This window comes from Tenrec ecaudatus, chromosome 15 (genome assembly GCF_050624435.1).
Source record: "Tenrec ecaudatus isolate mTenEca1 chromosome 15, mTenEca1.hap1, whole genome shotgun sequence".
In the NCBI taxonomy this organism is placed as follows: domain Eukaryota; kingdom Metazoa; phylum Chordata; class Mammalia; order Afrosoricida; family Tenrecidae; genus Tenrec; species Tenrec ecaudatus.
In genome coordinates this window covers 21,754,823-21,768,301 of record NC_134544.1, presented here as the reverse complement: position 1 = coordinate 21,768,301, position 13,479 = coordinate 21,754,823, and the positions used below count along the sequence as shown (strand labels likewise).

The 13,479-nt window shown below is 42.1% G+C and overlaps 1 protein-coding gene and 1 pseudogene across 1 annotated transcript in view; both read left to right on the top strand.

Annotated features, from left to right (window-relative positions):
- The window catches only part of RAB27B (RAB27B, member RAS oncogene family), a 66,005-nt gene that overhangs the window by 28,286 nt on the left and 24,240 nt on the right, over positions 1 to 13,479 (top strand). The gene's annotated exons all lie outside the window — the stretch shown is intronic.
- Positions 12,980 to 13,100, top strand: LOC142428425 (small nucleolar RNA SNORA42/SNORA80 family; annotated as a pseudogene).

Genomic DNA, 13,479 nt, shown 5'->3' with positions numbered 1-13,479 from the left:
TCAGCCCATCTTACATTTTGAAATAGTGCAGTGGTGTTTCTTCCTTAGCCCCCCCCCCCAAAAAAATGTCATTAACCCAACAATGTTTACCATCTCTTAAGTTAAAGACTTGTTGATAGGGAAAGCCTCCCCACCCATAATTCTCCCCATGGCCAGAAGTTCAGCCATCCCTGGGTGAGGTTCCGGGAATCTGCCTTCTGCTTTGGTCTGATTAAACTTTCAAATGAACTGAAAAGCAGCAAAAAGGTGGGCATCGCTGTCAATGCCTTTGTGCTGATGACTTTTCTCACCAGACACAGCTGGTGGGGAAAGCTGACAAAGGAAAAAATATAAATATTTTATATTGGAAAATGGTATGTGTGCATAAGACATGGACAATTGATTAGGTTACTGCCAAGATGTAAACAACAGACTCATTAAAGGGATAATTAGTCATTGTTGGCATATTGTATGCCAGTTTTAAAGAAGAGCCCCAGCAGTCCATGGGGTGGCCAAACTCATCTGGTGTTTTGTTAACGAATAAAAGCAAAACCAGCTCTGTTCAAATGTAGTCGTCCCTGTTCCCTGGGATGCCTAGGCCATCGTTGTTCTAAGAAATTTGGTGACTTCGTTTCTGGCTCTAAAGTAGCCTGTGTTGGTTAATTATCTGGTGTTTTCATTGCATTGCATAATTAGTCAAAAGAATATTTTATGGCTGTTTCCTGCCAAGTCAGAAGTGGACAGGAGTTCAGTTCATGCTGCCTGCATGTGTCGAGACAGGTATTTTCCAATACTTATAACTGTAGATAAGGACCTCCACAATCAGGGTTGAAGTATGTAATTTTCCCAGACTTCTTGACAGGATTTACGCTTCCAAATTCAGAGCTGTGTACTCCACAGCCCACCTGTTCCCATGTCACCCTGGACCACGGTTTCCCCTGCAGCACCAAGTGTGTTAGCTGGGTCTGTGCACACTCTGCCTTCAGGACCCGCGTTCCTTGCAGTCCAAGCCCCCTGAAGGCAATTGCATCATCACCCACACCCTACTTGTTAGGTTGTTCTCTGTTCTCTGCACACCTGTCTGAAATGGAGCCTTCGATTCTCTGAGGTAGACCTGACTTCAAAAATATCAAACCTTGGGGTTTGACATTTGTTTATTGTCTCTCTAACCACAAAAAGGTTAAGAGCCATCTTTTGAAGAAAGCCTAATTTCCCCACATAGTGTACAAGTGAAATTCTAATTCATGAATTCAGATTAATGTACCATCTTCTTAAGGTATACAGAGCCTTTGAAAGACAAATAAGCATTTTCTTTGGGCTTAATCAATTATTCTCTTGAGACAAAAATCTCTTCCAGCATTTATTAAATTCATCAATACTTCTTCAGTGTCCGCAAAAGCAATGACTGGCTGACATTCTTTTCCTAAGGAACTCTTAGGAAAGGCGTCCATCCTGGGATTCTCCCCGTTGTCAGAACCCAGGCAAGTCCTAAGTTCACGGTGTTCATGCAGAACCTTTGCAAGGATCAAGAGGCAGTTCTTACCTTTTCTAATTCTTGGACTTATGTTTCTGTGGGTTAATTAAGGACCCCTGGTGGCACTATCAGGTAAGCAGTTGCCTGCTGGCTTTTAGGTGAGTGGTTCAAACCCAACCGCACCTCTAAGCTCTCAGCTTTCTGCTCCTGTAAATATTTAGAGCCTTGGAAACATTTTATGAGCTATGAGTCAGAGTCGACTCAGTGGGCTTGCATGGGTTAGTTAGAACGATTTTCTAAGGAAACTCTTAATAATAAGCACTAGAGTTTTTTTCCATAGACCTTTTTCTCTGAGCCCATCGATATATTCAACATGCATCCTTACTTTTCAGAAAGGCAGTTTGTGGGCAGATATTTTGGTTACTGGGCCCACTCTCTGAGAATGAAAGAGAGCCATGGGACTTTAGTATGATTTCCTCAAAGCAGCATCAGGAAAGGAACCTAATTTGTAAAATGATGAGGGCCAAGTTTGAAAATTTAATAAAATATTTTATTAAATAAGGGTTTCTTTAATGTAAAGACTTATTTTTCTATATGGAGGCATAAAAGGTAGATGTTTCCTTTTCCATAGATGACTTCAATGTCTTAGTACATACCGTACAATACCACAAGACCATTTTTCTGTTCACACGGGTCCTCCTTTTCTCCTCGTGTGAAAGAAACAGAAAATGAATGATTTGACTGGCCTCTTGGAGGATAGAATGCTCTTATGATCAGAGGAAGAAATCGTGCCATCATTGGTTACCTTTTAGCCCATGAGGTAGGTGCCCGTGATGGAAAGGCACCGTCTTTTTAGCTAGCCTTTGTCTTAGGAATGGGTATCTTCATGAGAGTGATCAACAATCCTCTCCTAGCTGCTGTATTGTGTTACTAAAAGTTACTAGCTGTTCATATCGGAGGTGGCGGGGGGGTGGGGGCAGTGGAGGAAGAAGGGAGGAGTCTCTAAGCTGAGAGGTCAGGCAGTGATTCTCAACCTTGGCTGTACATTGGAACATGCGGGGAACATTTAAACATGCTAATGTTTATGTCTCATCACAGCCATTAAGATGGAATGATTTAGCTATAGCCTGGGCATCAGGGAGTTTTTACTGCAGCCAACTTTAAGAATGCTTGAGTTAGGAAAACTTCTTCTTTGGTCCAGAACTGTAAATTGTGCTCATTCAGAACCTGTAGAGGAATCAAGAGGCAGTTGTACTAAGAGCACATGGGAATAGGTCATGGTTTCAATTCAGGAAAGGTATGCATCAGGGTGGAACACTCCCACTATATTAATTAAATCTGTATGCTGAGAAAATAATCACGAGGGCTGGATTATACAAAGAAAGGGGATACCAGGATTAGAGGAAGACTTATTAACAACCTGCAATATGCAGATGACACAACCTTATTTGCTGAAAGTGAAGAGGGCTTGACGCACTTGCTAGTGAAGATCAAGGATTTGCAGCCTTCAGTATGGCTTACAACTAAATGTAAAGAAAGCAAAAGTTTTCACAACTGGACCAATAAGCACCCTCATGGTAAACAGAGAAAAGATTGAAGTTGTCAGGGATTTCATCTTACTTGGATCCACAATTCAATGCAAGGAGCAGTCAGGAGATCAAAGGCCTCGTTGCGGTGAGTAAACCTGTGGCATAAGACCTCTTTAAAGTGTTGAAAGTGATGATGTCGTTTTGAGTACTAAGGTACCCCTGACCCAAGCTTGATATTTTCAGTTGCCTCATATGCATATGAAACTTGGGCGTTGGATAAGGAAGGCTAAAGAAAAATGGATACACTTGAACTGTGGGTTTGGAGAAGAAGATTGAAAGTACCATGAACTGCCAAAAGAACAAAGAGATCCATCTTGAAAGAAGTCAGGAAGAATACTCCTGAGAAGAAGAAAGATGGTGAGACCTGATCGCACATATTTTGGACATGTTATCAGGGGAGACCAGTCCCTGGAGAAGGACATCCTGCTTGGTCAAGCGGGAAGGCAGTGAAGGAGAGCAAGGCCCTCAAGGAGATGGATGGCAGTCACAGGGACTGCCACAATGTGCTGAAACATAAGAACAATTGGGAAGAGAAGCAGACCTGGGTGGTGCTTTGTGCTTTTGTACATAGGGTTACCATGAGTTGGAACCACTCATTGGCTTGATGGCACCTAATAACCGCAAAAAAACCAATTCTTTGCTCCCTGGTGACTGACCTCAGGAGAGGCACGGCATTGGTCTTTTTCTGTCTATTTCCTAATTGGCTCAATGAGAGATTAGTTTACCTCTTTGGCATCACAAGGTTGTTTGGAATCTTGGAAGAGATATATGTATGGATTGAGATAAGAATTGTATGAGCTCCCAATAAAATGATTTTTTAAAAACCCAACAGTTTAAAAAATTCTTTTGAAAATTTATATTTATGTATATGTTTATATATTTTTCAAATCTTATTTAGAAAGAATATTTCACATATTTCACAAATTTTTCACTAATCTGTATAGATATATTAGCAACCATACTTAGTTGTGCCTCAGCTAAAACCCTGTCTGAGAGAATCTAGGGAACCTTTTATTAAAATGATAACTTCTTTAGAAGAAGTCATGCAGCCCACTTCAGAACCCAAGCAGAAAAGATTCTTAGATAAAATATTAAAAATTTCAAAAAATTCATCAAAGCTTAGTTTAGCTAATCCAAACATTTAAAAGAGTATAACCTCTTCCGTGCCAGTAGTACACGTGTTTTGGATGAGTGGAATGATACTGTTTATCAGGAAAACAAAGTTTAGTATTGATGAGGAAACAAATGCCTTGTAGCTGGGAAAGACTATTAAAAGCCTTGTAACAATGTTTTTCAGCCCAACAGGGAACAGTTGAAGAGCTCTGTTGATGGCAATCAGCAAACAGAAATTACTCTCAATGGTCACAGGACCAGGTTAGATAAACTCACTCTTTTCTTATCCGGTGACTTTTTCTACATTGGATTCAGCTGCTGAAGGAGGTTATAGAGTCTAGCTTTCAAGAGTTGTTTCTGCTAGACATGCCCAGAGGTGGAGAATGACATAGTCAAGTTCCATGTCATCCCACTGTTGAATTGGTTGAGCCCTGTTCAGTTGTGATTGCCACAGGCAAAGTACGACCTAAATTTATAAAAATTTGGGTGAACCATAGCAGTGAACAGAATGGAGAAAATTGTGGGTTGTCGCCCTGTGAGAAACTTGATCTTCCTCTTAGAAAATAAGGCGAGCACATGCATTGCATAGCAACCAAGCCTTTTGACCAGGTTGACTGAAAATGGCAGTGGACAGCTCAAAGGTGGCAGCCCACTCTGCCCACTTGGAATGTATGTCACTCTCCACTGTCCCAACACTAATCCAATGTCATGTATCAGGTTTCCAAAGGGTTGATGATACCTCTTCCAAGCTACCCATTTTCAGGTTTCAATGGGTCATTTTTCTTGTTCAGTTAATGTTCCAGATCGCCAAGGTTTTAAGAATTCATGTCTGCTTGGGTTTTACTTCATTGACTGAATTGGCTTGAACCATTTACAACCCTGGCTTGAAAAAACCAACCTACTAGGTTTTTTTAAATGAGTTTCAATTTTGTAGTCCTGATGTGTGAGCCCATTCACCTATCAGGTGAGTTTTCAGAACCTTGTAAAATGACAATGCTTTTTGTGATCAAAACTTACTTGTGAAAAGTAAGCCTATAGAGTGAAGTCTAGAGAGTCACTCCAAGCAGTGGAATTCCTAAATCATATGATAACCCAACGTCTAGTCTTTGGAGACAAATTCTCTTCCAGAGCAGCAGCACCATGGCTATGGCTACCACAGGTGTATGACGATTCTGGCTTCTTCTCCTCTTGTCAAAAGTTATTATCATCTGTGTGATTCTAGTCCATGTTGCAGTTAGTATGAAGAATCCATGGGGAGTTTGAGTTTTAGGTCCAGTGGGTATGAAATGATATATAATTTTGAAGGTATCCTTTGATCCCTTCAACTTTATTTTTGATGAAGAAAAAGTTATTTATTTATTTGCCATGGGGATTTTGTTGTCCTTCTAAGAAGGCATTGTATAATTCAAAGTTATTGTGAAGTTCAAAGATTTATTTCTATGTTTTCTTCTAATAGTTTTAAAGTGTTAGCACCGATATTTAAGTCTACCATCCACCTTGCAGTTGATTTGTAGAAGTGTGATACAGGGGCCCAACTGCACTCTTTTGCATGCTAATACCCAGCTTCCTTGCATCCTGCTAACCAGAATCAAAAATGGAATTATATCTCCCAGCTAATTGTCTTGACGACCATATGTGTGGCTTCCTTGCGAGAGTTTCTAGGGTAATGCCAAAACCACACCTTAATGTTGATTCCAACCCCAAATCAAACCCCCTGCTGTCAGGCCCATGGCAACTCATAACGGCCCCATACAGAGACTGTCAATCTTTATGGGAGCTGCTGGCCTTGTCATTAGCAGTCCCATGCTTACCCAGCAAGACCAGCACAACTATTTTTCAGTTGATATCAAAATATTGCAAAACACTTCCGTTATAGGCTGATCTACTGAAAACCCCTTCAAATATTTATCGGAAGATCTGAGCAACCCTCCTTGTGGTGATTGAGTTCCTATCTTTCAAAAGTGAACTTTAAGGGTTTGAATTGAGGCATGCTTAGTAAGACTTGAAGTAGGTATCCTGTCCATGGTGCTATCTTAGCTATAAGAACACTTACAGCTATCTAAAGATTTCTTTTTTTTTTTTAATGAGGGCATATACTTGAAGTAAGGAGAGTCAATTGCTAACATTCAAAAACTTTTGATTAGTGTAAATTAGTCAGAACCATTATGTGTGATGTGGAATAAGGGATTTATGAATCAGATTAGACCTTTCGCAGCTGTGAGAGCTGGCTAGATAGTCTAGGAACTGTTGTTTTTATGCCTGGTAGTGTCTCTGGAGTCAAAGGGACAAGTTTGGGGCAGGGGGATGGAAAGATCATGCAGCTGAGAGAACAGAGTCCATCAGGCAACTCTGGGGACAAACTGGAAGCCATGAGGACAACTAGAACTTAGCTGTGTCTCTCACCATCTCTCACGTCGACGGAGCAGATAACGGCAGAGGAAATTGGGCCCTTCAAACCACAGCTCTCCACACAGCCGATCTGGGATTCATAAAAACTCAATGAGGAGATCTTGTAGAAGCTGGAAGTATGCAATTCAATGACTTTTACTTTCTTCTGTGCCAACAAGGTGAACCTATGGGTCATGGATGTCATGTTTGAGATGCAATGGACTTGCACCCACAGGGTGACCTGAGTGCATTTGGAGCTTGTTAGGTTCAAGTTTTCAAGATAATGAAGTTCTAAGCCCTTTCTTTTCATTAATGCATGGTTGGGGTTATCATCTTTATGAAGGCATTCTTCAATTACCTGTAGCTTATGAACACAAAGCCCAGAAGTTCGTCTGAATCTGACCAGGCAGGTTTGGAAAATACTGGCTTTCCCCCGCCGCCACCACCCCACTCCACCACCCCCCTTACTGACAGTTTTCTCATTGGAGGCCAAAAGCTTGAATTGCTTGAACAAACCCAGAAATTTAAACTCTTCTGCTAAATGCTGTTTTAAAGGGCATACCAATTAGGGAGCTGCTTCCCCATCACAGGTACATATGAGTCTTAGGATAATGTAGACTTTCGCTCCCATGTTCTTCTCAAAAAGGTTCCGTTATGAACCGCTGTCAATAGTGTGCTCTCTCCAGAAACCAAATAACTGTAATTGGCAGCCTCCTGCTGAGTGGTAATGATCTGATAGTAGGGAAATTCATGAAGAGGGTTGACCTGAATGGATCAACATTATCAACTAGAGTCATTTAAAAGCTCTTTCAACTCTCTTGGATCAGACAGGAACTCATTCTGATTATGAGGACTTTTGGCAAGCCTAAGACTTCTCGGTAATAATTGACCTCGAATAAATTGTTTTAGTTACATGTAAGTGCTGAATTCCAAGGACCACTAGAACTTGACCTCAAAGTACTCCATCTCTTGATGGACATATAGATGTTAGCGGGAAATTAGAGAAATGTAGAAACTTATAGATGAGGAAGTTGTAGATATGGTTGAATGTTGACGTTAAAGGGCCAGGAACTGATAGAGAGGCCAGAGGGGCCAGCCCCATTACCAACTAAGTGGACAGCACCACCCTCCCCCTAGGAAGATTTCCCTTCAGAGGACAGCACTGAGGCTACAGCTCAAGAAGAGGGGAAGAGGGACTGGTCTGGTCAGAGCACACAGGAGCCAACGAAGGGGCATAGGGGAGAAAAAAGACAAGAGTGACGCACATCCTGGCTCACCAAGCCCTAAGGACAATGTTCCTGCTCAGAAAAGCAATGCACAGAGATGACCACAGGGCCGACCCTACCATGGGACACAGCGTTCCTCATTGACCCATAACCATTGTGGACAACACTAGAGACACACAGCGGGAATTGTGCCTGCCATGAGTTCACCACACCGAATGCAGCCTCTGGGGGCATGCAGCAGGAGCAGCGGGGGAAGCAGAGGAATGAAGTCCCCAGGGATAGAGGCAGTGGCAGGGCACGGCACCCTATCAGACTTGACTGGAAAGTACCCGTGAAGGAAAACTAACAGACCCTGAACTATTCATATGTTTATGTGTGTATGCATGTGTGTGTTATTGTTGTAGCTATTGTTTTACTTTCTGTTGTTGCTTCATTGTACTCAGTCTAGTGATAGTACATAGCATGTCTACCTGGAAGGGATAGGCAGAATAAACAAGCCAGAAGATAGAACAACGGATTACAGTTCCGGGGGGAGATGGGGGTAGGGAAGGTGGGGGAAAGGAAGAGGGTGTTAACAAGCCCATGGACAAGGCAATAACAAGTGATCCAAAATCAGTCTCAAGGAGGGTGTGGGAGGTCTGGCAGGGCTGGATCAAGAGCAATGTAACCGAGAGGAATTCCTAAACCCAGATGAAGGCAGAACATGACAGTAGGACAAGAGGAGAGTACAAAGAAACAGAGGAACGAACTAGGAGGCAAAGGGTAGTCATAGAGATTTAAATACAGACATATAAATATGTAAATATATTTACATATGATGAGGGGGGAATAGATTTATGTACGTATATTTATAGGTTTCGTATTAAAGAAACAGATGGACAGTGGGCCCCCGCTCAAGTACTCCCTCAACACAAGAACACTTTGTTCTAACAATTCAGCAGTCTGAGATGCTCACCTGCCTGGCACGATCACTATTGACAATGGGTTCACAGGCAAATGTGGTAAAGAAAGCTGATAGTTCCTGGCTACCAAAAGCAATAGCACCTGAAGTCTTAAAGACCTGAAGATAAACAAGCAGCCATCTAGCTTAGAGACAACAAGATCCACATGGAAGAAGCACACTGGCCTGTCCTGACTCGATCGCTGAGGACAAAGTGGGTGCATAAGCAAAAGTTGTGAACAAAGCTGATGGTGCCCGGCTATCAAATGATACAGCATCAGGGGTCCTGGAGGCTTGAAGACAATCAGGCAGCCATCTAGCTAAGAAACAACAAAGCCCACTCGACAGAAGCACACCAGCCTACCCCGACACGAATGCTGAAGTCAAAGCGGGTGCATAGGCAAATGCGGTGAAGAAAGCTGATGGTGCCCAGTTGTCAAACTATATAGAATCTGGAGTCCCATAGGCTGGAAGATAAACAAGGGGCCATCTAACTGAGAAACAACAAAGCCCACAAGGAAAATGTACACCAGTCTGTGAGATGACAAGGCATCGAAGGGATCAGGTATCAGTCATCAAAGACCCCCCCCCAAAAAAAATCATAGCATTGTGAATAAGGGGGAGTGCAAAATGGGGACCCAGGGCCCATCTGGGGGAAATTGGACACCCCCTTGCAGAATGGCTGTGGGGAGGTGACAAACCAGTCAGAGTGCAGTGTAACAATGATGAAACATACAATTTTCCTCTAGTTCTTAAATGCTTCCTCCCCCACACTATTATGATCCCAATTCTACCTTACATAACCGGCTGGACCAGAAGATGCACACTGGCACAGATAGGAACTGGAAATACAGGGAATCCAGGACAGATGAATTCCTCAGGATCAGTGGTGAGAGTGATGATATCGGGAAGGTGGAGGGAGGGTGATGGAGAAAGGGGGAACAGATGACAAGGTCTGCATATAACCTCCTCCCTGGAGGACGGACAGTGGAGAACTGGGTGATGGAGACGTAGGATGGTGTAAAATATGATAAAATAATAATTATTTATAAATTATCAAGGGGGAGGATGGTGGGGGAGCAGGGAGGGAGGGGAAAAATTAGGAGCTGATACCAAGGGCTCAAGTAGGAAGCAGGTGTTTTGAGAATGATGATGGCAACATACGTACAAATGTGTTGGACACAAATGATGTATGTACGGATTGTGTAAAGAGTTGTGTGAGCCCCTAATAAAATATTAAAGGGGGGGGCAGGGTTAGAAGTGAAGTGGTTCTCAACCTGTGGGTCATGACCCCTTTGAGCGTCAAATGACTCTTTCACAGGGGTTGTCCAATTCACAACAGTAGCAAAATGACAGTGATGAAGTAGCAACAAAAATAATTATATGGCTGGGGGGAGGGGGTCACCCAAACATGAGGACTGTAGTAAAAGGTCACAGCATTAGGACGGTTGAGAACTACTGTTCTTAGGGGTAAATGAATGGTGCCAGTAGAAAATGAGGAATAATGAAATATTATGAAAATCAAAATGAACTCATGAAGAAATAAGAGTGGTTTTCTAAATCTTTTCACAGAAATGGAGAAATATGCAAAATTTTATATCTCAATTGTTCCTGTTTGAGTCCATTGTTGAAGCCACTGTATCAGTTCATCTTGTCCAGAGTCTTCCTCCCTGTAACTGCCCCTCTACTGTACCATGTTGTCTTTCTCCAAGGACTCATCTCTCCTGATAATATGTCCAAAGCCCATGAGACAACGTCTTGCCATCTTTGCTTCCAAGGAGCATTTTGGTTGTACTTCCTCCAGGACAGGCAGACTTGGTTCTTTTGGCAGTCTACAATACTTTCTGCACTACAAATGTCATTTGAACACATACATTTTCTTCAGACTTCTTTATTCAATAAAAAAATGTCCAACTTTCATACGCATATGAGGAAATTGAAAATCCCCTGGCCTGGGTCAAGTGTAACTTTGTCCTCAAAGTAACATCCTTGCTTTTCCTCATTTACAAGAGATCTTGTCCAATCAATGTACCTGATGCAATACATCGTTTCACCTCTTGACTGCTGCTTCCAAAAGCATTGACTGTGGGTTCAAGCAAGATGAAATATAACTCCAATTCTTTCCCTGCTTATCATGATGTTCCTTACTAGTCCAGGTGTGAGGATTTTGGTTTTCCTTACATTGTGCTGTAATCCATACTGAAAGTTCCAATCCTTCCTCGAACTTCATCATTAAGTGACCAATAAAGTAAAATCAACATGAAGATACTGATGTCTGCTATCTCCACTACTCTAGCTAGTGAAGTAGACAGTAGAAAACAATTATAAGCATCAGAATTTGAAGCAGAGAACTAAAACAATATCTATTATGAGTGTTGATATGATTGCCCATTGGAAAGCTCCAAAAGAAGCAGTTGAAAAAAATCACTATAATTATTAAGAACATTTCGCAACATATCAAGAAATAAAATAGTATATGGAAATCAATAACTTTACTTAGACAACAATAACATTGGCAACATATACAGAATATAAAATAGGAGCTCCAACTTATAATTTACAGATTTGGGGGGTAGAGGCAGGGGTGAGGGAGGTCCCATGAGGCTTTAGTATGATAGACTTTATAGGATTTAACTACTGGTTCTATGAGATCTAGATGCGTATAATATGGTGTTCATACAGCATCCAAATAAGCTAATCCAGTATTTCACAGCATATATTATGAACAGTAAGCTTACTACATACCTGTATATTTAAATGCATGCATTCGTGAATGTATAGCACACCTTTCTGGAAACACAGAGAGAGAAGCCCTGGTGACGTAGTGGGTTATGCGTTGGTCTGCTAACCTCAGGTTCAGAAACCTGAAACCACTAGTCACTGGAGAAAGATGAGCCTTTCTACTCCTGAAATGAGTCTCTGAAATCCATAGGGGCAGTTCTACTCTGTCCTATAGGGTCAGTATGAGTCCCCTTTGGCTTGATGGAAGTGAATTTGGTTTGGTGAATTTTCTCAAAGAGACAGGGAGAGAGGAAGGGAGAGGGAAGGAAGGAGGGGAAAGCGGGGAGAGAGAGAGAGCACACATAAGCTGCCAAGTGGCGTATGCATATGGTTAAGCCCTAGGCTGCTAACTAAAGATTGTTGGTTCAACACCATCAACCACTCTGTAGGAGAAAGTGGCACCAGTTGGCTTCTACAAAGAACACAGTCTTAGAAACCATATGGGTCAGTTCTACTCTGTCCTATGGTGTCTGTATGAGTAAGAAACAACTCAATGGCAATGGATTTGGCTGGTGGTGCTGTTTCTTTCACCTTTGTTGTCTCAAAAAGAAAAAAAAAAGCCCAAACCCAACATTTCTTACCACAGAGAGATGCCTCAGCCCCAACTTGAAATTTTCAAAACCAGTTTTTAAAAGGGTAGAGCACAGAAAACCTGGTGGGCTGGTAACCCAAGGTCAGCAGTTAGAAACCACTGGTGGCCGTGTGCAGGGCACACTCAGGTCAATAGTTACAGTCCTGGAAACCCACAGGGGCAGGTTGCTATGAGTTGGGCGTGACTTGGTGGCAGTGAGTTTTTTGGTTTCCTACATGAATATACCTGAAACAATGTAAGAGGTTGGTGAGAGAAAGTATCTCCTTATAAAAGTCTTGCAGCTTTCCAGAGAACTATGATGGGATAAGATCATTACAAGTCAGAATCGATTTTGACACCAGTGAGGTGGGTTCTGGTTTAAGTGACTTAATGCACCTGGCAGCTCACAGGACAGAGAGAAGGACTAGCAAACAGCACAGGTGCCTCCTGATGGAAGTCTTCAACAGCCCCTGTGAAATAGATGTGATTAAATCATCAAACCCGCATAGACTCCCTACAGATACAACCAGCAAATCCAGGCCATAGGAAATTCCACAGCATCAACAACCTAGGCTTTTTGTTCCTGTTTTGCTTAATCCAAACAGCATTGCTAGTAGGAGGCGCACTCAGATTTGAAGGGGATGGACCTTCTTTGGGCCCAGCTATGAGAAGAATGAATGAGCTATATGGTTCTCTCTGGGTGTATGTTGGGTAAATCCTTGGGCTTATTTTTTGGTGTGATAATGGGATGTAATGATGAAGAACCAAAGGAATCTTTATCTTTTAGGTGAGGGGACATTTGGCAAAATCTGGGGTCATTGATTGCTGGCATCTAGTGGGCAGAGTTTAGCAATGCTGTTAAAATTCCTGCAATGCACCTGGGAACCCCAGGGCAAAGACTTAAAAAATAATAATAGAGCATGAGTTTGGCTTTGTGGCAGGTCTGACTCCCATGGGCCTCTCACAATGTTCCATGCCAAAGCAAACTGTCACCCCGAACCACTGGTGGGCTTAAGGCACTGAAGCAGGTTGCACAATTAAAAAAAAAAGAATTAATAATAAACTCACTGCCAATTCTGAAGACAGAGTAGAACTGCATGTGCCCCCCCCCCCCCGCCCCACAACATGGGCTTTTGAGACTAACTCTTTTTTTAAAATAAACATTTTATTACGGGCTCATACAACTCTTATCACAGTCCATACATATACATACATCAATTGTATAAAGCACATCCGTACATTCTTTGCCCTAATCATTTTCTTTTTTTTCTCCTCTTTTCTTTTTTTTTACATTTTATTAGGGGCTCATACAACTCTTATCACAATCCATACATATATATATACATCAATTGTATAAAGCACATCCATACATTCCCTGCCCCAATCATTCTCAAAGCATTTGCTCTCTACTTAAGCCC